Source organism: Podarcis muralis, chromosome 16, assembly GCF_964188315.1.
Source record: "Podarcis muralis chromosome 16, rPodMur119.hap1.1, whole genome shotgun sequence".
Classification (NCBI taxonomy): Eukaryota; Metazoa; Chordata; class Lepidosauria; order Squamata; family Lacertidae; genus Podarcis; species Podarcis muralis.
Window position 1 is genome coordinate 29,569,412 of NC_135670.1, and position 22,820 is coordinate 29,592,231.

General features: G+C 48.6%; 1 protein-coding gene across 1 annotated transcript in view; it reads left to right on the forward strand.

The window, feature by feature from the left end:
* LOC114586581 (septin-2) overlaps window positions 1–2,839 on the forward strand; it is a 63,238-nt gene extending 60,399 nt beyond the window's left edge. Inside the window, exon 13 of the mRNA XM_077920763.1 lies at window positions 1,567–2,839. The gene's annotated coding sequence lies outside the window, so the exon portion shown is untranslated. The remainder of the gene's footprint in view (window positions 1–1,566) is intronic.
* The last annotated feature ends 19,981 nt before the right edge of the window (window positions 2,840–22,820 follow it).

Here is a 22,820-nt window from a genome sequence, read left to right on the forward strand (position 1 = left end):
GCACTATGCCTTGGTGAGTAATTTAGCAGAATATGGCCAGCCTGCTTTTTTAAAAAATATATCTCCCCAAGTAGAAGGATAAAAAGGCTGACTTCTTCAAATTTGGGAATTCAAAGTGGAAACCTGAGATAGTCCCGGGGCGAGGGGAGGGTGGGTCTGCAGCCCTGCCCTCTCTCTTTTTACGGTTCTTCAGACCCTCCCTGGCCTAATTCCCTTGCCAAAGATCTCTGGATTCAGATTCCTCCTTTCCCATTTTGCTCTTGCCCTGTTTTTCAATTAGGACACAGTGCCTAACCCAGCACAGCTGGCACTTTCTCAAAGAAACTGGAAAAACAAGATGCTGCTGCTGCTGGTGCTGGATTGTGTCTAATAAAATGTAATCTGCCCTGGAGCAAATTTAGGTAGCATTCCCTTAATTTTAGTCTGCTTCCAGGAAATTGGCAGGATAGGGTTTTTTTTCCAGGTTCCTCCCCTTCTTAAAATAAAGATAAAAATGTGTGTGGTGCCTAACTATTGAAAGGGCTAAACTGACAATATAATAACAATAACGGATAATCTTTATATCCTGCCTTTTTCCCAGACTGGGACTCAAGGCAGTTTACGCACACCCACACACAAAAAAACCACACACACACACTGGTATCATTCGCATGATTTGGAGGCAGACAGCATGTGCAAAACTTTGTATGTTTGAACTGCCCGGATGTTTAGTAACTGCTATTATTATTTAATTTAGATGCCAGAATGGCTGCTAAGTAGTTTGCAACTATGAAATCAATGCGCAATCAAATCAATACATAATTAAGTCAACACATAATTAAAATAAGGGGACGCGGGTGGCGCTGTGGGTAAAAGCCTCAGCGCCTAGGGCTTGCCGATCGAAAGGTCGGCGGTTCGAATCCCCGCAGCGGGGTGCGCTCCCGCTGCTTGGTCCCAGCGCCTGCCAACCTAGCAGTTCGAAAGCACCCCCGGGTGCAAGTAGATAAATAGGGACCGCTTACCAGCGGGAAGGTAAACGGCGTTTCCGTGTGCTGCGCTGGCTCACCAGATGCAGCTTTGTCATGCTGGCCACGTGACCCGGAAGTGTCTGCGGACAGCGCTGGCCCCCGGCCTCTTGAGTGAGATGGGCGCACAACCCTAGAGTCTGTCAAGACTGGCCCGTATGGGCAGGGGTACCTTTACCTTTACCTTATAATTAAAATATGCAATTACAAATCCATCGGGGCTTTAACCTATCCTTAATTAAAATTACAATAAAACAAAGAGTAAAAATAAAATAAAATGTTTAAACCGTCAAAACCGTAAAATTGCAGGTTCCGTTCAGTTAAATGCTTGAGTAAACAGGTGAGTCTTCTGGAACTGGCAGCATGCTCTAGTATTTCAGCGGGGAGGGCATGTCCTGCATTGAGAGCAGCCACCCAGCCCACGAAAGCCAATACCAGGGAATTGTGTCCATGGGAAAGTTTTCTGTTTCTTTCAATAGAATGGATCTGTGCTGTGTTCATTTACACAGGGTGATCTTACCTGTGGAAGGAAGTCTATGGCCTTTTCTTCTTTTTCTTACAGTGGCTACTCAACACTCTTAAAATGGGTCAGTGCTTTATCTGAAACTAAACGGTGACACTAGTGAAACGCCAATGGATCATGCCTGGACGCAGGGCTGGATGCTACGAGGAGCAGCTGGCGGTCTTGAAGATCATATTGGAAAGCAGCTTCTCTTCTTCTCCCCGTATATATATATATATATATATATATACCTCTCCTTAATCATGTTGCTTATATCACCCTGTTGGTAATAATATGCTCGTGCTTATAATGTGGGACTTACTTTTCCTTATCTTTCCCTCTCTCCTTTTTTTTTAATTCAAAAGCAAATATGCCATCTTATATGCAGTAGGCTTTGAGAGTAGATTGACGAACCATGTTTCGTTTTGTTTAGCTAGGCTAACATGATACCTTTTTGTGTGTGTGTGGCAACTTTCTTACTAAAAGACGTGGTGACCTGTTTACCATAAATGTCTTCAGTCTCCTAACTACATTTTGTTTAGGCTTTGTGTAACCATTGTGTAACTTGTTGCTAGTTTACAACAGCCCCGTCCGCACTGTATGTTTAAAGCAGTACCACCCCACTTTTAAACCGTCACGACTTCCCCCAAAGAATGCTGGGACGTGTAGTTTGTTAAGGGTACTGAGAATAGGAGTCTCCTAATAACTCTCGGTCCCCTTAACAAACCGCAGTTCCCAGGATTCTTTGGGGGAACTCATGACTACTTAAAATGGAATGATGCTACTTTAAGTGCATATGGGACCAACATTCTTCTCTCGCTAAAAAAAAAGTCTGTCTCTGTAAGCTAGTCTTTGCCAACCTAACACCCTCCAGATGTGTTGGCGTACGGTTTCCACCAGCCCGAGCCAATGGGCTAGTGGGAATTGTGGTGCAAAACATCTGGAAGGCGCTAGGTCAGTGAAGGCTGTGTCGTCACCTGTGCTTTGGCTCTCTGGGGTAGAATTTCCCTTGGTGCTTCCTGGTTTTTTTATTATTATTCTTATAAAAATACAAATAAACGGTACAGAACACTAAAGTGATGGGGGAGGATGAGCCATCCTTTTACCCGCGATGCCTTAAAATCATGCAAATGTCTTAACATGCCAAATATTCTCAGAGGCCTCCTAGAAGATCCGCCTTGAACTTTTCAGGTACTAATTAGCAACCTTTTCTATCGGAACAGGTTTTGTTTTTCCTCGGTTGAAAGAACAATGGTATTTTCACAATTATTTTATATTGTATCATGACACTAAACGTCCCTTTGCAGTTTTGTAATAAATTGAACAGACACGAGGGGAGGTAAAGCGTGTGGTTTTTTAAAATCCTTCTATTTTGGTTCACTAAACAAAATACGTCGGCAGAATCTGTAAAGACCTGGGGATGGGGGATCTGTGGCCCTCCAGTTGTGGTTGGACTACAACTCCCATCACCCCTGACCATTGTCCACGCTGGCTGGGGCAGATGGGTGTTGAAGTTCAGCCACATCTGGAGGACCACAGGATACCTACCCCTCTTCCCTCTCCAGCTGCAGTCTCCAGGAAAGTCGCTGACCCTGCTCCCCCAAAATTCGGTTGGTGGGGCGGGGGTGGGAAATGGAAACACAATGCTAGTAAAAACGTAAGAAGAGCCTGCTGGAGAATGGCCCATCTAGGCCAGGATGCTGTTCTTACAGCGGCCAATCAGATGCCTGTGGGGAACCTGCAAGCAGGGCCCAAACACAAGAGTACTGTACTCTCCTCTCCTGCAGTTTCCAGCAACTGGTTAGGCATGAGTGTGGGGTGTTCAAGTATAAAAGGTAAAGGTAAGGGACCTCTAGGGACGCTGGTGGTGCTGTGGTCTAAACCAGTGTTCCCCAACCTTGGGCCTCCAGCTGTTTTTGGACTACAACTCCCATCATCCCTCGCTAGCAAGACCAGTGGTCAAGGATGATGGGAATTGTAGTCCAAAAACTTTTATTTTTAAATAAATTTTTATTGATTTTCCATACAGTTATACATATACATTTTTATCCAAAATACAACAAATTGTCTCTTTTTTGAACTTCCTTCAGCGTCTCTGAGAATCATCCGTATTTATAACTTTATTACACATTCCCTTCTTTCGTATTGCCATTATACTTCCCTTCTCCCACTATTTCATATTAACAATACTTCTCTATTTTTATAGTGCCTCTTGAAATCCCACTAGCATTGTGTTCACACCACATACGTTTTTCAGATAATCTACAAACTTTCCCCAGTCTTCGATGAACTTTTGGTCTTTGGTGTATCTGATTTTCCCAGTTAATTTGTCCAATTCCGCGTAATCTGTCAGTTTCAGTCTCCATTCTGGGAATTGTAGTCCAAAAACAGCTGGAGGCCCAAGGTTGGGGAACACTGGTCTAAACCACTGAGCCCCTTGGGCTTGCCAATCGGAAGGTCGGCGGTTTGAATCTCTGCAACGGGGTGAACTCCCATTGTTCTGTCCCTTCTGCCAACCTAGCAGTTTGAAAGCACGCCAGTGCAAGTAGATAAATAGGTACCGCTCAGGCGGGAAGGTAAAACAGTGTTTCTGTGCGCTGCTCTGGTTTTGGTGTTCCGATGCCCCAGAAGCAGCTTAGTCATGCCGGCCACATGACCTGGAAAAACTGTCTCTGGACAAACATCGGCTCCCTCAGCCTGTAAAACGAGATGAGCGCCGCAACCTCAGAGTCGTTTACAACTGGACTTAACTGTCAGGGGTCCTTTGCCTTTACCTTTTTAAGGGACCCCTGGATGGTTAAGTTCAGTCAAAGGCGACTATGGGGTTGCGGCGCTCATCTCGCTTTCAGGGTGAAGGAGCTGGCGTTTGTCCACAGACAGCTTTCCAGGTCATGTGGCCAGCAGGACTAAACTGCTTCTGGCACAACGGGACACCGTGATGGAAACCAGAGCACACGGAAATGCCGTTTACCTTCCCACCACAGCGGTACCCATTTATCTACTTGCACTGGCGTGCTTTTGAACTGCTAGGTTGGCAGGAGCTGGGACAGAGCAATGGAAGCTCACTCCATCATGTGGATTCAAACTGCCGACCTTCCAATCAGCAAGCCCAAAAGGCTCAGTGGTTTAGACCACAGCGCCACCCGCATCCCCCAAGTATGCACAGTTGTGTGTATGGCATCCACAACTCTTTCACCGGTTAGCAAAAACGTTGGTGAACCTTGATCAAAATAAAACACAAATGTGTAAAAGCAAACCCACCTTAAATCCTATTATCATTCTTAGATACTTGCAAGGAAGAGACTGCTGTGCAGCTTTGCAGCGACCTAATTCTGACTTGAAAGTCACTGGGACTGATTGGTATAAGAACTTGGCTGGATCAGGCTAAGTATCAACCTAGTCTAGGGTTACCAGATGTCCCCGTTTCCCGGGGACAGTCCCCAGATTTGCAAATAAGTTCCCAGACAAATTCCATCCCCGGAATGTCCCCAGATTTCATCTAATGTCCCCAGGAAACACAGCAGCGGCAGTCTCAGTAGCCTGGAGCAGTTGGCTCGGGCTGGTTTCAGGAGCTGCTTGGAAGTCCCCATATGAAGGGGCTCTAAGATGCAGCTTCCGGGATGCCTCCACCTTCCCTGACCCCAGCAACTAAGCTGTGAAGGGAGGCTTCATGCTGCCTATCGGAGCAGCCTCCCAACTCCTACTTGCGTGCAAGCAGGAGTGGGGCAGGGATCTCTCAGCTGTGAAGGAAGGCTTCACGCTGCCTATCAGAGCTTGCGTGCAAGCAGAGGGGGGGCAGGGATCTCTCAGTTAGGCAATGGGAAGCCTCCCTTCCCAGCTGAGGGATCCCTGCCCCCTCCTGCATGCACGCAGGTAGGAATGGGATTGGGGCTGCTCTGATGGAAAGAGAGACATCGCGCTGTCCGAGCCTCGCTGCCACCGCTCTCGGCCCTCCTCCGCCTTCCATGCCTGACACACTGCTTCCCCATCACCACCACCAAAGAACCAATAACTCAGGGGCTCATGGAAAAAGGAGATATGAGCCTCGGAGGAAGGGGAAACGTGGTGGTTGAGGTCAAGGGGGTGGCCGCCCCTCTGCCACCTCCATCGCTGCAGCATCAACGTCCCGAACGTGTAGTATGTATGTATTTAAAGTGTCCCCAGGTTCATTGAAAAAAATCTGGTAACCTTAATCTAGTCCAGCGTCATCTCCCCCTACAATTGGCCAAGCTGGGGCTGGTCCTTGAGTCAAATTGGGCTCTGCCCCACCAACCTCAGCCAGCCCCCATCTGTCTTGCCATCTTCCTTACAACCTGCCCAGAGGGGAGGGAACTGTCTGCTTCCTCCTCTCAAGTCTCAGCGTTGTAGAACTCACCAGTGAGGAGCAATATGCAGGCAAAACCAGAATTAGTTGGCTCTGCCTCTTGCTCCACCTACCATTGGGCTCCCTGGCCTTGCTTCCCACCAGTCCAAATGGGCACCAGCCACTCCTGGAAATGGGATATGCAAGGCAATTGCTCTCCCCTGCTCATTTTGGAAGTGATGGCACCTGTCAGAGACTGCCTCCAGGTCCCAGCTCACAGAGGACCAACGCTAGCCAGCGGTAATGTACAAAAGTCTTTATTTAAGTACAGTATCCATTTTCAAACCCTAGCGTGCGTCTCTACGTCTAGACACTAGACCGGCGAAGCTCCGTCTGAATCTCCGCCCCCTGTACACCAGCTTAAGACTTTGACCTTACTCCACCTCTTCCGTCTCTCCTTCCGCCTCTGGGTCCTACTACCCCCCGGGGTCCCTTCCTTCCTGGACGCTTCGGACGCGGACCCCTCTGACTCTTCCCCCTCCCTTCGGCGGGCTTTAGGACCTGGCTCCCTATCCGGGCTGCTCACTGCGCCACCCTCTTGTACGTTTGAACTTGGCGCGCGCGCCCTGTCTTTGACCTTCCTTTCGACCGTTTCTTCGCTCTCTGATGCAGGCGTGGCCAATCCTGACTCATGTCCTTCTGCTGACGGAGAGCTGCCTGATGCTGATACCTGGGACTCCTCCCCCCTCTTTGGTGGGGAAGCTAGTCCCGATTTCCAACTGCTGCTCTCTGAGTCCCCTCTGGCCCCTCCTTCCTGGGGTGTTCCCCTTGGCAACCCCCTTGCTCTGACCCTGGGAGCCCCTTCCTGTGAATCCTCCGATTCGCTGGAGAGACTCAGAGACCTCGGACGGCTGTCATCGCTAACCTCTCCCTCGGATTCCTCCCCCTCGGTCTCTATCTCCTCCCTTTCCTGTGCCTCTGCTCCTGAGCCCCTGACAGCACCCTTCTGTAGTTTTGCTGCAGCCCAATCCCGTGTTCTGGAGCAAGTCTGTATTCACCAGAGCTTTCTCCCAAATAAATGTGCATAAGGAATACAGTTGTCTCACTGTGTTTTCATGGGGGAAACCCTTGCAGGGTGTTGGCTCCATCCAGAAATTGAAACTGATGTGGTAGTTTGGGGGTGATCTTCGGCATGGATTGCCAATGGGAAAATAAACAAGTCCCTGCCCTTGATTACCTAAACACTGAGCATACAAATAGTTCCGTAAAACCTCAGGGAATGTCAGTGGGGAATCAATTTCTTAGGTTGCATATGCACCATACATTCAAAGGGGGTTGGGAATTGTAGCCTCTGTGAGGGGTAAACTATAGCTCCCGCAATTCTTCGGGGAGGAGGGATGTGCTTTAAATGTATGGTGTGCCTGCAGCCTTATAAGGGAAGAACTTCAGCCAGGGTCTGAATCGAAGGGTCCATAAAGGCAAGAAAGATATGTAGATTAAAACCGTGGACTATCACTGATGAGGAAATGAGCTGTCATTCTCTTCACAGTAATGTAAACTCTTCTAAGCTTCCCATAGACTTGTTTCCTGAGTGCTCTGATTCTGCTTGGTGCTGGTGGTGTTGGCAGGGAAGAGAGGAGGGGATGAGATTTTTTCCCCCGTTGTGCCGTTGGTGGTGAAATGGGCCAGGAACTGTTGAGCCATTGCAAATGGCTTAGTAGCCCAGGTCTGACTCACAGGCTTTGCAGCCTCTATCCGAAGGCCCACATCCACACTCTGCATTCAGAGCAGTATCATAGCACTTTAAAAAAAGCATGTCAGGAGTGTCAGTGAATTCTTTATTCAAAGAAACCCAAACAGACCTAGTGATCACAGCAACTCTTCCCAGTAGGTCTTGCCCAGGCTTCCTCAACCTCAGCCCTCCAGGTGTTTTGAGACTACAATTCCCATCATCTCTGACCACTGGTCCTGCTAGCTAGGGATCATGGGAGTTGTAGGCCAAAAACATCTGGAGGGCCGAGTTTGAGGAAGCCTGGTCTTGCCCCAGTGAAGCAGTTGCGAGGACTGAAGGTCCCTGCCTTCCCACTGCTCTCTAAGGCTCCATCCCCAGGTCCTTCCCCAGCAATCTGAAGCTCCTTCGTCTTGTCTCTCGTTGCTTTGCCCTCTTCATCTCTCTGCATGTTCTGGGAGACCAGTGGAGAGGGGAGCTGGTCACAGCAGGAGGGGCAGATTCCCTGTCTTCTTCAGCAGCCTGCCTCCACTCTGCCTCTTGACCATCCTCTGATTCTGGCCTGCTCTCTGCCCCAGCCTCTTCCTGCCCATTAAACCCTGTTGCCTCTTCAGCTTCTGAAACCTCTTATTCCCAGTCTGTTCCCTCTGACCACTCACCGCCATCCAACCCCCCCCCCCCGACTCTGAGCTGACTTCCCTTGGGGGCTCCCCAGCTGGTGCCTCCCACGTCCACCACTCCTCTGCATCCAGCCAGTCCATGACACATGACTTCCCCCCCAAACATCCTGGGAGCATCTGCTTCACCAGCATCTGGTGGTGGAGGAGGAGCCTTTCTCTCTGGAGACACATGCTAGTGGTGGGCGGGACTAAAACCAGCAGTGGGCAGGACCAAAGCCAAAGTGGGTGGGACTAGAGCAAAAAGTGGGTGGGACAATCCCTTTTCCCCTCTCTTTTTAGCCCTCCCACTCCCCATCTAGCAGGCTGCCAAGAGAGGGAAGGATAGCTCTGAAATGATCTCTTGCAGACGTCTTCTGAGATTAAGTCAAGAGCTGCAAGTTACCCCTCCCTCTGTCCCGTACTAGAGCGGGTGGCGCTGTAGTCTAAACCACAGAGCCTAGGGCTTGCCAATCAGAAGGTCAATTGTTCGAATCCCCGCAACGGGGTGAGCTCCCGTTGCTCGGTCCCTGCTCCTGCCAACCTAGCAGTTCAAAAGCATGTCAAAGTGCAAATAGGTACTGCTCCAGCAGGAAGGTAAACAGTGTTTCAGTGTTCTGCTCTGGTTCGCCAGAAGCGGCTTAGTCATGCTGGCCACATGACCCAGAAAAACACTGCGGACAAACGTTGGATTCCTCGGCCAGTAAAGCAAGATGAGCGCCGCAAACCCAGAGTTGTCTGCGACTGGACTTAACAATCAGGGGTCCCTTTACCTGTCCCGTACTAGAGCAGGCATGTCCAACGGTCAGGGGTCCCATTACCTTTACCTTTACGGTTAACGGTCAGGGGTCCCATTACCTTTACCTTTACCTGTCCTGTACTAGAACAGGCATGTCCAAACTTGGCCCTCCAGCTGTTTTGGGGCTACAGTTCCCATCATCCCTGACCACTGGCCATGTTAGCTAGGGATGATGGGAGTTGTAGTCCCAAAACAGCTGGAGGGCTAAGTTTGGCCATTCCTGTACTAGAGGAACCCTTGGTTGGATCCAGCCAGCAGGCCTCTTCTTCTGTGGTGTTTTGCTAGGAGGAAACCCACCACGACACGGTCTCCTGAACAAGCTTTGAATTATCCATTTAGTCTGTATCCGACTGAAATTTCTGTTGGCAGGCTGTCAAACAATGTATGGATCTGACTCGGTGAGGTTGCCTTTTGTTGCACAGCAGAGACTCAAACGGCTTTGCGGTTGTCTAGCCTTTAAAAAATCATGCCGATATGGACTCCATTTCTTCTTTCCCACCCCACCCCCATTGATTGAGTTGAACCGAGAACTCGAGAGGTTTCCAAGCAGCTTTGGTTACATGCATTTGTTGCGACAGGCCAGCGGCCAACTTTCTGAGCTTTTCTTCTTTGCGTCGTCGTGAGGGAAGCATTTTATGCGGAAGAGGTGATGGAAGAAGGCCTGCAGTAATCGCTGCATCACTTCAAAAAGGAGGTATTTGATTCTGAAAGCAACCACTCAAACACACCAGTTTCCTGCATGAATATAAGTATATTATATATAATAATAATAATAATAATAATAATAATAATAATTATTATTATTATTATTATTATTAATCTATTATTTGTACCCCGCCCATCTCTGGGCGGCTTCCAACAAAGATTAAAAATACATTAAAATGTCACACATTAAAAACTTCCCTGAACAGGGCTGCCTTCAGATGTCTTCTAAAAGTCTGGTAGTAGTTGTTCTCTTTGACATCTGGTGGGAGGGCATTCCACAGGGCGGGCGCCACTACCGAGAAGGCCCTCTGCCTGGTTCCCTGTAACCTCGCAATGAGGGAACCGCCAGAAGGCCCTCGGCGCTGGACCTCAGTGTCCGGGCAGAATGATGGGGGTGGAGACGCTCCTTCAGGTATACTGGGCCGAGGCCATTTAGGGCTTTAAAGGTCAGCACCAACACTTTGAATTGTGCTCGGAAACGTACTGGAGCCTGTCTTTGCATGCTGGGGAAATCCCTAACTCACTGAGGGTTACCCTCACCTGATTTAGCCGGCCAGTCAAAGCCATTCCCAGGGTGTGGCCACTGTCACTTGTTTACAGCTTGTAGGAACCACAGGTGAGATCTGAGTGCAGGGTGGAGACCAAAGGTGGACAAAGTACCCTAGAAGGAGCCGGACATGTCACCCACCAGAGGTACTACCCTCCCCTAACACCCCCAAACCCTCTTTTTTATTTCTTTTAAGTAACAGTTGATTATTCAGCCTAAGGTAAAGGGACACCTGACCATTAGGTCCAGTCGTGGCTGGGGTTGCAGCACTCATCTCGCTTTACTGGCCGAGGGAGCCAGCATACAGCTTCTGGGTCATGTGGCCAGCATGACTAAGCCGCTTCTGGCGAACCAGAGCAGCGCACGGAAATGCCATTTACCTTCCCGCTGGAGCGGTACCTATTTATCTACTTGCACTTTTATGTGCTTTCGAACTGCTAGGTTGGCAGGAGCAGGGACCGAGCAATGGGCGCTCACCCCATTGTGGGGATTCGAACCACCGACCTTCTGATCGGCAAGTCCTAGGCTTTGTGGTTTAACCCACAGCGCCACCCCAGCCCTTTCAAAAAGGTCTTCTGGGTCAGAACTCAGAAAACGCATAATTATAATAAATCATTTAGGCATTTAGGTCCCTGCGATGCTGTCTGATTCAGAGTCAGTCCATCCAGTTCAATATTGTCTACACTGACGGACTCTCCAGGGTTTCAGACGGGTGTCTCTCTCCCTACCCTACCTGGAGATGCTGAGGACCTTCTGCATGAAAATAGCCCAGTCAGTAGAGCACAAGACTCTTAATCTCAGGGTCATGGGTTCAAGCCCCATGTTGGGCGAAAGATTCCTGCATTGCAGGGGGTTGGACTAGATGACCCGCAGGGTCCCTTCCAACTCTACAATTCTGTGATGATTCTGTTGTGAAAATCAGATGCCCTGCCGCCGATCTGCGACCCAAGAAGCTCAATTATTGTTAGGGTTTTGGACAGGGCTCCTTCCCAGTCCTTCCTGGAGATTGAACTGGGACCTTCTGCATGCAAAGCAAAGTGCTCGGCTCTTGAGTTGGGACTCTTCCTCTTCCTCTTCTTCCTCTTCAGTAGGGCTTCCTCCTTGGCAAGCATGTGCAGAACTGCAGCAGCCTTAGATTCAAAACAGGCTGACAGGATTCTCCATGATGTGACCAGCTCATTTCCCACCCTCCCCTGAAACTGTGATTAGTCCTGGTTTGAGGGTCATGGCACCTACATGTGACTTGGAAAGTGTTCTGAGTGCCTGATAGAATCATATAGTTGGAAGGGACTATTAGGGTCATTTAGCCAAACCTGTTCCAACGCAGGAATCTTTTGCCCAACGTGGGGCTTGAACGCACGACCCTGAGATTTAGAGTCTCATGCTTTACTGACTGAGCTATCCCAGGCCTACCCTTGTTTTTACAAACAGAAAACAGCACTATCCAGTTTTAAAACGCAGAACTGGCTGGCTGAGTCCTGCAGGCCAGGGATGTGCACACCACAGGTTTCGTAGATCTACTTTTCTTTTTCCTTTTTCTTTTTACTACAGCTCCAAGACCTACCAATCAGAGAGGGCTGCAAAAGGAAGTCGGCTAGAATCAGTGGAGGTCGATCCATTAGGGCAGGGGTCAGCAACCTTTTTCAGCCGTGGGCCGGTCCACCGTCCCTCCCTCAGACCATGTGGTGGGCCGGACTATATTTTTTGGGGGGGAAATGAACGAATTCCTATGCCCCACAAATAACCCAGAGATGCATTTGAAATAAAAGCACACATTCTGCTCATGTAAAAACACGCTGATTCCTGGACTGTCTACGGGCCGGATTGAGAAGGCGATTGGGCCGGATCCAGCCCTTGGGCCTAGGTTGCCTACCCCTGCAATAGGGTATCCTCTCGGGTTTGCCTTTGTGGAACTCAGCAGAGAGGATAGGGACAAAACCAGAATTAGTTGGCTCCACCCCCCATTTCCTTGGCTCCACCCACTAACAGGCACCCGGACCTCTGCCCTACCATTCCCAATGAGCTCTGGCCCCCAGTGGTTACAATTAAAGAACAGGGTGCTTCTGAGCACATCTTGAGCCTAGTAATCTCATTTTCAGTACCAGAGCTGAGCTCACAGTCCTTAAAAACGTGGACACACATATCCTCTCCTGGTTACCCGCAAGCCTTCTTCATTTCATAAATCTAATTTAGGTGCAGGAGAGTGGATTTGTTGCTATTGCTGAAGCAGCAACCCTTGGTGATCTCCTGCAGGTCGCCCAGATGATCTACTAACAGATCGCTGATGTAAACTTCGACCCAACCCGTGCTGTGGGCTGTCAAACACCCCCCCTGCCCCCCACAAGGTGAATTGTACAAAAGACCCGCTGTTCTGTACGGCTCCAGTCAACATTGCCGACACTCGGCAAATACAGGTTTGAGGAGGAGGCGGCAAATTCCTTTCCAAGCTTGAGTTTTAGAAATGATTAAGCCGCCAGCCTTAAAAATAGACTTGGCGTGCCATGCGTCCAGGAGAGCACAGTTGTACAGGGATGCTGGATTCCCAGCCTCCACTCTTGTTACACCGGAGTGGGGTGTGTGTGGGAATATTATACCTTCAAGACTTGTCCTAGGAGCAAGCTTGCCAGTCAAGTCCCTTTCCAAATACACTTTTCTTTTGCCAGAATCTCCCTTCCCTATGCAAGCAGTTGAAACCCAATAGCCCATTTGCAAGATTGCCCAAGGTGGAGAAACCAACCCTTGCTAATTTGATGGAGGGTTTGACTGGGGAAAATAGTTTATTTCCAGGGGGGAAAAGATTTATTTCCAATGTGGAGGCCCATATAGGCTCTGATCCACTTCCAAACAAGTTCAGGCACCTCTGGGTTGTACCCAATGCTAGTCCTACTCAGAGTAGGATTAATTTCAATGGGTCTACTCTATGACTTTGAAAATGTCACCTATAACTCATCCAGGTTACACACATTGGTCTTCTAGGGCTGTTTTAGTGCTGCTGTCCAAGTACTGGTCAGGGAAAGGTAAGTGACCTACCTTGGATGGGGTCACACTCTGCCAGGTGTGTAGTTTGGAGATGCTCTTAGATGCAACTCTGTCACTGGAGGAACAGGTGCCTTCAGTGACTAGGAGAGCCTTTTAGCACCAGTGTCGAAGCAACGATTCTTCAGCATCAACTTCGTTGGACTGGTCATGTTGTGCGGATGCCTGATTATCGTCTTCCAAAGCAACTACTCTATTCCAAACTTAAAAATGGAAAGCGTAATGCTGGTGGTCAACAAAAGAGGTCTAAAGACTCTCTCAAGGCAAGTCTTTGAAAATGTAGTATAGAGGCCGACAACTGGGAAACACAGGCCTGCGAGCGCTCCAATTGGAGAACAGCCCTTACCAAAGGTGTCATGGGCTTTGAAGATTCTCGAATTCAGCACGAAAGGGAGAAATGTGCTAAGAGGAAGGTACTCTTGGCAAACCCTTACCGTGATAAACTCCCACCTGGAAAACCTATGTCCCCATTGTGGAAGGATGTGTGGATCCAAAATTGGCCTCCACAGTCACTTACGGACTCATTGCTAAGACCGTGTTCATGATAATCTTACTCGGCTACGAGGGATCGCCAAAGAAAGGAGAGAGATGCAAATCACCTTGAGACAGTGGTTTAAAAGGCAATTGATGAATTAACTTTAATAATCATATTAATATGCAAACACTGCGAGCATTTTTATGTCTACTTTGAAGTAAGCCTCATTGAATTCAGAGAAACTTACTCCCAGGCAACCCTGCTGCATAAGGCTGTTGCAATCAGTAAGTTTCTTTACTCGTTTACTGATCCTCTTATATTCTAATATCAATATTTCCCCCCTCAAAATAAACTTCCATACATTTGTGTGTATCTTGAGTGCTTGCTTGCTTGCTTGCTTGCTTGCGCGCGCACACACACACACACACACACACACACACAGACACAGGGGGAGGGGGAGAGAGTTAGAGAGAGAGAGAATTACAATGACTAACAAAACAGAGATATTAAAGCCTTGGCTTCTGCCTTTAAGACCATAATGTCTGCTTTGTCTGTCACTGTAGTAAATAGATGGTTTTAGTGACTGACACATCATCGCTCAAACATTCAGAACAGACTTGCGATGCTTTAAAAATCGTGCACAGGCTTACACTGCTTTTTTATTTTTTACTTAATAAAATCCATATACCGCTCAATCGTAGAAACTACCTCAGAGCGGTTTACCAAAAAGCAGTTTATTTGTTTATTCTTACATTTATATCCTGCCTCCCCACTCCAGGGAGCCCAAGGTGGTATGGACACTTCTCTCGCTCCTCATTCTACCCTCGCAACAACCCTGTGAGGCAGTTTGGGCCGAGCGAGGGTAACTGACGTAAAAGTCACCCAGTGGGCTTCGTGGCTGACTGGGGATTTGAACCCCCGGCCTCCCAATGTCCTAGATAAAGGTAAAGGGACCCCTGACTATTAGGTCCAGTCGCAGACAACTCTGGGGTTGCGGTGCTCATCTCGCTTTATTGGCCGAGGGAGCCGACGTACAGCTTCCGGGTCATGTGGCCAGCATGACTAAGCCGCTTCTGGCAAACCAGAGCAGCGCACGGAAACACCGTTTACTTCCCGCCGGAGTGGTACCTATTTATCTACTTGCACTTTGACGTGGTTTCAAACTGCTAGGTTGGCAGGAGCTGGGACCAAGCAACGGGAGCTCACCCTGTTGCGGGGATTCGAACCACCGACCTTCTGATCGGCAAGCCCTAGGCTCTGTGGTTTAACCCACAGTGCCACCCGTGTCCCAATGTCCTGGCCCTTTAACCACTACTCCACACTGGCATGCATGCATGTGTCATAAGAACACATATAACACAGACATACACTTTATCATCTATCGCCATCCAGCACCTAGACACATGCAGAAGACCCTGTTTCCTTGCGAGCTGCTTGAGGGCTTCCAACTTGGAAGGGAGGTCCAGAGGCATGCTCCTCGCTTACCCCCCCTCTCCTTTTCCATCTGATGTCTGCGAAAGAGTAATACTAATAACAAAAGGGAGAACGGAGGATGCTCTAGACACGGCCAGCCCTGGCCGCTCGCTTGCAGGCTGGAAAAGGAGGCGGAGGATGCAGATAGGGTGGCTCGGGGCGAGACTCTGATTGGCTGAGGGCTGTGGGCAGGGCTGGGCCGCATCCTGCCCCGCCTTCCTTTTTTTAGTTTTTCTCCCTCGGCCAGCCTCTCTAATGCAGCAGCAGCGGCAGCAGCAGATTCTGGCTGACAGGCGCGTGCAGAGAGAGAGAGAGGGAGACCTTTTTGTAGTCAGGAGGGAGGACCGGAGGGAGAGCAGCAGATCGGAAAAGAGGGTGGCTCGCCTCTCCGGAGGAAGCTACATCTGGTGCAATCCCCTCTGATCCCTTAGGAAAGAAAGATGAGCACGGCCATACGATACAAAAGCAAGCTGGTCAACCCAGGTAAGGCTCCTAATGGGTGCGTTTGCATTCATGCATCTATATTATTATTATTATTATTATTATTATTATTATTATTATTACTGGGACTGATGCTGGACGTTGCTAATGCTTCCTGTTTTATTCCCCTCCTCTCCTCTCCCCTCCTGGACATCTCTTGCCGCTTCCCAACGTGTCCCTTTGCAGAAGAAAAACAGGTGAGGCTGGTTTTTTGATTATTATTATTTTATTTTCTCGGTTGTGGCTCTTTTTATTCCCAAAGGATGCTTTCAAATCAGGGCGCCTCCCCCGAAAAAAGAGGCGCATCCCTTTTCTTTGCTGCTTTAAGGAAGGACCGATTCTCCACCCCACCCCCACCCCCTTCATCCTCTTTGTCAGCCCCTAATCTTGAGGGACTTGTGGAAGGTTCATTGTATGTGTTTGCATTTTGCTACCAGTCTGCCTGTGTCGGTAGCTGACACCGGGGAAGGCAGGGAGGAGAAAAAGGAGCTCTGTTTCCTCTTTAATGGCTGGAAGAAAAACCCCATGATGGATTCTGGTGGCATCCACTCTCGGTGTGATGCTGGCGATGGCGTGGTGGGTGCATGTGTTTTGAAGCAAGGCTCCACACCCAGTGGATGGTCAGACAACCCGACTTGGTCGCCCTCGTGGTGCTTTAGGGCACGATTGGGAAATCTGTGACCTCTCCAGCATGTTTCTGAGCTGCATCCACCATCATGCCAATTGGCCAGGGATGATGGAACTGGAATGCATCTAGGCTTAGGACCACAGGCCAGGCAGGTGGAGATGGCACAGTAAGCCCGCGTTTCTCTGGGGTCCTTCTTTTGACATTAAAAGCATGCTGTTGTTGCTTTCCTTTTTGATACTTCCCTTCCTTGCTGTGGTCCACGCCTCTTCAGCATCCTTTCGCCACACATCTCTCTGGAGATTTGGAACATCTCTCTGCCTGTTTGCGTGAGCTTGGAAGGGGTGATGTAACTAGAACACATCAAGGAAGACTTGTTTATCTGTGACTTCTTTTGCGCCTTTGTATTTCTAGCATCTAGCAGAAAATGGTGTTTGTGTGTGTGTGGCTGATCTATCTGCATGCCTTTTAAAATGTGGGTTTGTTATTCGGCGTTCCAGGATGAACCGAAGCCTGGGAGTGTGTCTCTGTGTGTATTTAATGAGAAAGATTTTTTTGTTCCTGGTGATTAAGCTTCAGCATCAGCCCAGGGAGTGAACTGAGATTGGCTTGGCTTTCCAGTATCATGAATCATTCTCAATGGAGATACAGGAAGAGTTGAATTAATGTCTCTTGGCTTGGTGTTCAAGGTTTGGTGGGACAGAAAATCCAGCGGTTAAAGGAATTGCAAGAAAAGAAAAGCTTGTTCCGGTATTTGGTATTATAAACTGGATTGTGTGTGTCACACACACACACACACACACAGAGAGAGAGAGAGAGAGAGAGAGAGAGAGAGAGAGAGAGAGAGAAGATAGTTTATTCTGCAATTACCGTCACAATTGGCCTAGGGAGTGAATGGGGTGATGCTTCAACTCTCCTGGTTATTAATCATTTCTGACGGCAGATAAGTGCAGACTTGAAGTGGTGGGTTTGCTGATGCTCATTGAATCCTTGACGTTCTGTGTGCTCAGCCACTGAGCTATTGCACTTTCTTGAGAGAAGGAGGATGAAATCCAGGAGGCAGAGAAAGGGGTGGCTTCAATTCCCTTCTCCTAGACTGGGGCAATCGCTTGTTTCAGTCAAGAGGCAAACTTTCTAAGAGATGCTAAATGACTCTGCTTTAGAGCAGTTGGTTTTGGAACCAACCAGAGGAGCTGTGACCCTGGTCTTCGGGGACCTGACTTCAAAGGAAAGAATCCGGAACGCGCATTCTCCCCTTTTTTCATTTCTTCCTTTGCGGCTTGGCTTGGACTCAAGCTGCAAAGGAAGATCCTCACTGAAGGCATGGCTTGCAGGCACCAGAACCAGCTGTTGTGGAGGGCACAGCCCAAGGAAGATGGCCAGGGGAGAGGCCTGAGGGACCGGATAGAGAGGCCTGAGGTTCTTTCAGCATGTTCAAGATCAAGATCTGGAATTTCTGGTCTTTCTGGACTCCAACTCCCATCAGTTTCACGCAGCATGGCCAATGGCCAAGGGTCATGGAAGCTGGAGTATAACCATATCTGGGCGGGGGAACAGGTTGTCCATGCCTGGTGAAGAATGCTGAGCTTGTTGTTGTTGTTGTTTAGTCATTTAGTCATGTCCGACTCTCTGTGACCCCCTGGACCAGAGCACGCCAGGCATTCCTGTCTTCCACTGCCTCCCGCAGTTTGGTCAAACTCACGCTGGTAGCTTCGAGAACACTGTCCAACCATCTCGTCCTCTGTTGTCCCCTTCTCCTTATGCCCTCCATCTTTCCCAACATCAGGGTCTTTTCCAGGGAGTCTTCTCTTCTCATGAGGTGGCCAAAGTATTGGAGTCTCAGCTTCAGGATCTGTCCTTCCAGTGAGCACTCAGGGCTGATTTCCTTCAGAATGGATAGGTTTGATCTTTTTGCAGTACGTGGACCAAATGTCTGATTTGGTATGAAGGCAGCTTCCTATGGCTGGGTCCAATCCCTGGCACCACTGGGGGAATCGGAGAGCCACTGCCAGCCAGGGTAGACCGGGGTAGGCAGCATAGTGCTCTCCAGATGTTGGACTACAGTTCCCACCAGCACTAGCCAGTATGGCCAATGATCAGGGATGATGGGAGTTATAGTCCAAAGCATCTTCAGGACAACACGTTGACTGTCACTAGGGTAGATAATACTGGGTTAGGTGGATGAATAGTCTGACCTGCTATAAGCTTGTGTGGCCCTTATGAAAGAATAAAAAAGGTTGTAGACAATACTGAGATAGGTGGCCCACTAGTTTGACCTGGCATATAGCAACACCAGGGACGTGGGTGGTGCTGTGGTCTAAACGACTGAGCCTCTTGGGCTTGCCAATTGGAAGGTTGGCGGTTCGAATCCCCGCGATGGGGTGAGCTCCCGTTGCTCCGTCCCAGCTCCTGCCAATCTAGCAGTTTGAAAGCACGCCAAAAAGTGCAAGTAGATAAATAGGTACCACTGTGGCAGGAAGGTAAAACAGTGTTTCCGTGCGCTCTGGTTTATGTCACGGTGTCTCGTTGCTCCAGAAGTGGTTTAGTCCTGCTGGCCACATGGCCTGGAAAGCTGTCTGCAGACAAACGCCCGCTACCTAGGCCTGAAGCAAAGTGAGTGCCGCAAGCCCCTAGTTGCCTTTGACTGGACTTAACTGTCCAGGGGTCCTTTACCTTTACCTTTTATAGCAACACCCTATATTCCCAGGAGTGACTGCCTGGCCATAGTGGAAATTGGGATGCTGGACAAGATGGGCCTTTTCTGTCTGATCCAGCTGGGCTGCTGCCATGTTCTTGGCGCAGTAATTCTCAAATTATGTGCTGGGATAAATAAGTCAATTAAAGGCACACATTCTCCCAAAGTAACTGCCTTCTTCATTTTAGGCACAACCAAGATAGATAGCTATCCTACATACCAGGAGTAGCAAACATGATATCCTTCAGATGTCATTGGACTCCATGGTCAATGGAGGACACTAGGATGGAGAAGGTTGCTTTAGAGCAGGAATGGGGAACCTGTGGTCCTCCAGGTGTTGCTGGACTACAGTTTCCTTCGCCCCTCACCATTGGCATGTTGGGTGAGGTTGATGGGAGCTGTAGTCTATCAACATCTCAAGGGGATAATGTTGGCCACCCATGGAATAAACAATTCTGAGTCAGACGAACCAATTGATGATGCTATCGGTACTGCTTCTTCTACATAAATCTCTCTCCTGCCCTCCATTAGAATTCCAGTGTGGTGTAGTGGAGAGTCAGTGTGGTGTAGTGGTTAAGAGCGGTGGACTCGTAATCTGGGGAACCGGGTTCGCGTCTCCGCTCCTCCACATGCAGCTGCTGGGTGACCTTGGGCTAGTCACACTTCTCTGAAGTCTCTCAGCCTCACTCACCTCACAGAGTGTTCGTGGTGGGGGAGGAAGGGAAAGGAGAACGTTAGCCGCTTTGAGACTCCTTAAAGGGAGTGAAAGGAGGGATATCAAATCCAAACTCTTCTTCTTCTTCTTCCAAAAGCATATGTATCTTGCTAAATGCACTTCAGGAACTTTGCGAAGGAGACTTCTTGAGATGGGGCAACTTAGAGTTAACAGTGGATGGGAAAGGGTTGGGACCTCTGCTGCTCTAAATCCCCCCTCCTCAAATGTCTGGGGAAAAAATGAAACCTATGTTTGCAACTAATGTTCAGTTAGGCACACCCTCAATATGTCTGCCATGTTGGATTTGACCAATGGGGTAAGGAACCTGCAACCCACAGGCTGCACAAGAACCCTAGTTTCATGAAACCCACAGAGACTGTGTGGCTCGCAGAGATCTGTGCAATCTTGTGATGTCTGCGCACCATTGGCTCAATGGTCCTACACAGAAGAAAGGTTCCCTGACTCTGCCATAAAGGTCAGCACATCAAATGCCAATATTACCCCAGAATGTTTTGCTGGGAGATCTGTTGTTTTTCAGACCAATATGGAGACCTTGCATTTTTCAGAACTGCCGTCCTGTGTGCCTCCGTCCTGTGTGCCTTCGGGGGGAAAAGAAAGGTCACCACTAATTCTGCTTACACAGGTGTAACTTGAGAACTGGCCCTCTGTCAACTAGGCACGGACAATGGGGTTGAGCTAGTAAGTCACAGGGAAACACGAAGCCTTGGTGGGATAAGAATAGGTTTAGCAGCGTTGCTGGAGACAGAAGGCATTTTTCTGCATCTGCATCCAGTCTTGTAGCTAGGCAACACCCGGCATCTGTACTCTTTCAAGATGCACTTCAAGGAAGAAACAGTGCACAATAATAAGTGTGACTACCTGTCTGTGTGGCAATTAGGGAGCATGATGGCACGTTAATATTAGCAGCTCGAAATGCTGCGAGGTCATTTCTCCCCTGATGCTTTTCAAGCTAAATTTGCATGGTGTTGTTCATATCTGAGAGAGGGCAGGGGTGCCCTGAAATGTCATGCATACTGGGTTTCCCAGCTCCTATTCACTGAGCTGTCACCTGCGCATGTGTGCTCATCTGCGCATGTGCGGTGACTGTTAAAGAGTATGTTCAAATTAGGGCTTCCTCTGCGTTCAGTTTTCCAGTCGGACTGGAAGCAGAGTAAGTGGCAATAGGAACACACCCTGAGATTGTGCAGAATTGCTGGGCAGATTTATGTGCCATGCTCACATTGCATAGGCAAAAGTCAGGGGCAGTGGCATAGCAGGTGGTACCCGGGGCAGAATTTCCTTGTCACCTCCACCCCACATTGAAATTCCCCCTTCCTCTCTCCACCCCCCTGTCAAAGAGAGCTGTGCCCTGCCCTCCTCCAGCAGCCTGGGAGCGCACTGGGCAATGGTGCGCTGCCTGCCCGCGACTCCCAACCCTCCCCCAAGCTGTCAAAAGAAGGGGGAAGGCCACTGGCAAAGCAGCACAGCTCCTTGCCTTTCCCCGACGGCTCGGGGTAGACTTGGGAGTCGCAGGCAGGCGGGCGGTGCGCCGAATGTCACCCCCCTGTGTGTGTGTGTGTGTGTGTGTGTGTGTGCAGCCGCACTCAAAGCTGTGCTGCTGCTCATGAGGCAAGGCAGGGTCCCCACCCCAAGGGTGGGATATGGACGGGATGGGCAGGGAGAGCCTGGCTGATCGCTGGGAAGGGGACGCATCGTGATGGGACTCAACCATGCTTGGTTCCACAGGCAGCGTTGAGTTGCTTTTTGTCACCCCCCCCCCATTGATGGCACCTGGGGCGGTCCGCCCCCACCGCACCCCCTTCCTCCGCCAGTGTTCAGGGAGAGGCCTTATTGAAACCCATAAGGCCACTCTGTGGTCCCCATCAATTAGAGTCATGTTATGCCCCTTCCTGTAGCCTGGAAAAAACAGTAGCTAAAGGAGTCATTGCAAGAAGTAAAGGTATGGGACCCAAAGCATTGCAGGTTTATAATTTAGGAAAAGGATGACCAATTAGTACCAGAAGAGAGTGGCAGAGGTGTGCGAAGAAAATAGACAGAGAGGACTTAGGACACGCAGTGCAATAGGACTGTAAATGGAGGGCAGACCCACACAATAATAATAAATAATAATAATAATGCTCATTTTGCCCAAACTGGATTGTATTCATAGCCTCAGTCTTGGGAGCAAGTTGGTGCCTCTGGGATGAGGAAGAAATTAGATTCAGTTTGCATTTAAAGGCAAATCTATACCATCTATCATCTATCTATCTATCATCTATCTATCTATCATCTATCTATCTATCTATCTATCTATCTATCTATCTATCTATCTATCATCTATCTATCTATCTATCTATCTATCTATCTATCTATCTATCATCTATCTATCTATCTATCTATCTATCTATCTATCTATCTATCATCTATCTATCTATCATCTATCTATCTATCTATCTATCTATCTATCTATCTATCTATCATCTATCTATCTATCTATCTATCTATCTATCTATCTATCTATCTATCTATCTATCATCTATCTATCTATCTATCATCTATCTATCTATATCTATCTATCTATCTATCTATCTATCTATCTATCTATCTATCTATCTAACTAACTAACTAACTATATCTATCTATCATCATCTGTCTATCTAATCTGCATGGTGCCTGGATATTGAAAGGGCTGGAATAACAACCATCCTATTATTATTATCAATAATATTTTGCCTTTTCCCCAGTCTGGAACTCAAGGTGGCTTACCAAAGTTAAGACAACCTGGCTAAAACACAGAATGCTGGAAACACATAGAAGACAATAGCTGAAAATGCCACTGTTGAAATAGAAGAGAATTAAAACCATATAAAATATTTTTTTTAAACCACTGGTCTATTAAAATTCAGATACTGCACTGCAGTATTAAAAGCCTTTTCTTTGAAAGAAGCACCACTGATCTTACAGACATAAATCTAGATAGATTTGGCAATGTGTTGGACGTACCAAGCTGTGTGTCCCACCTGCCCTGCCCTCCATGGGCTGACTTGCCCTCAAGTGCCACAGAAGACGCTGTCCC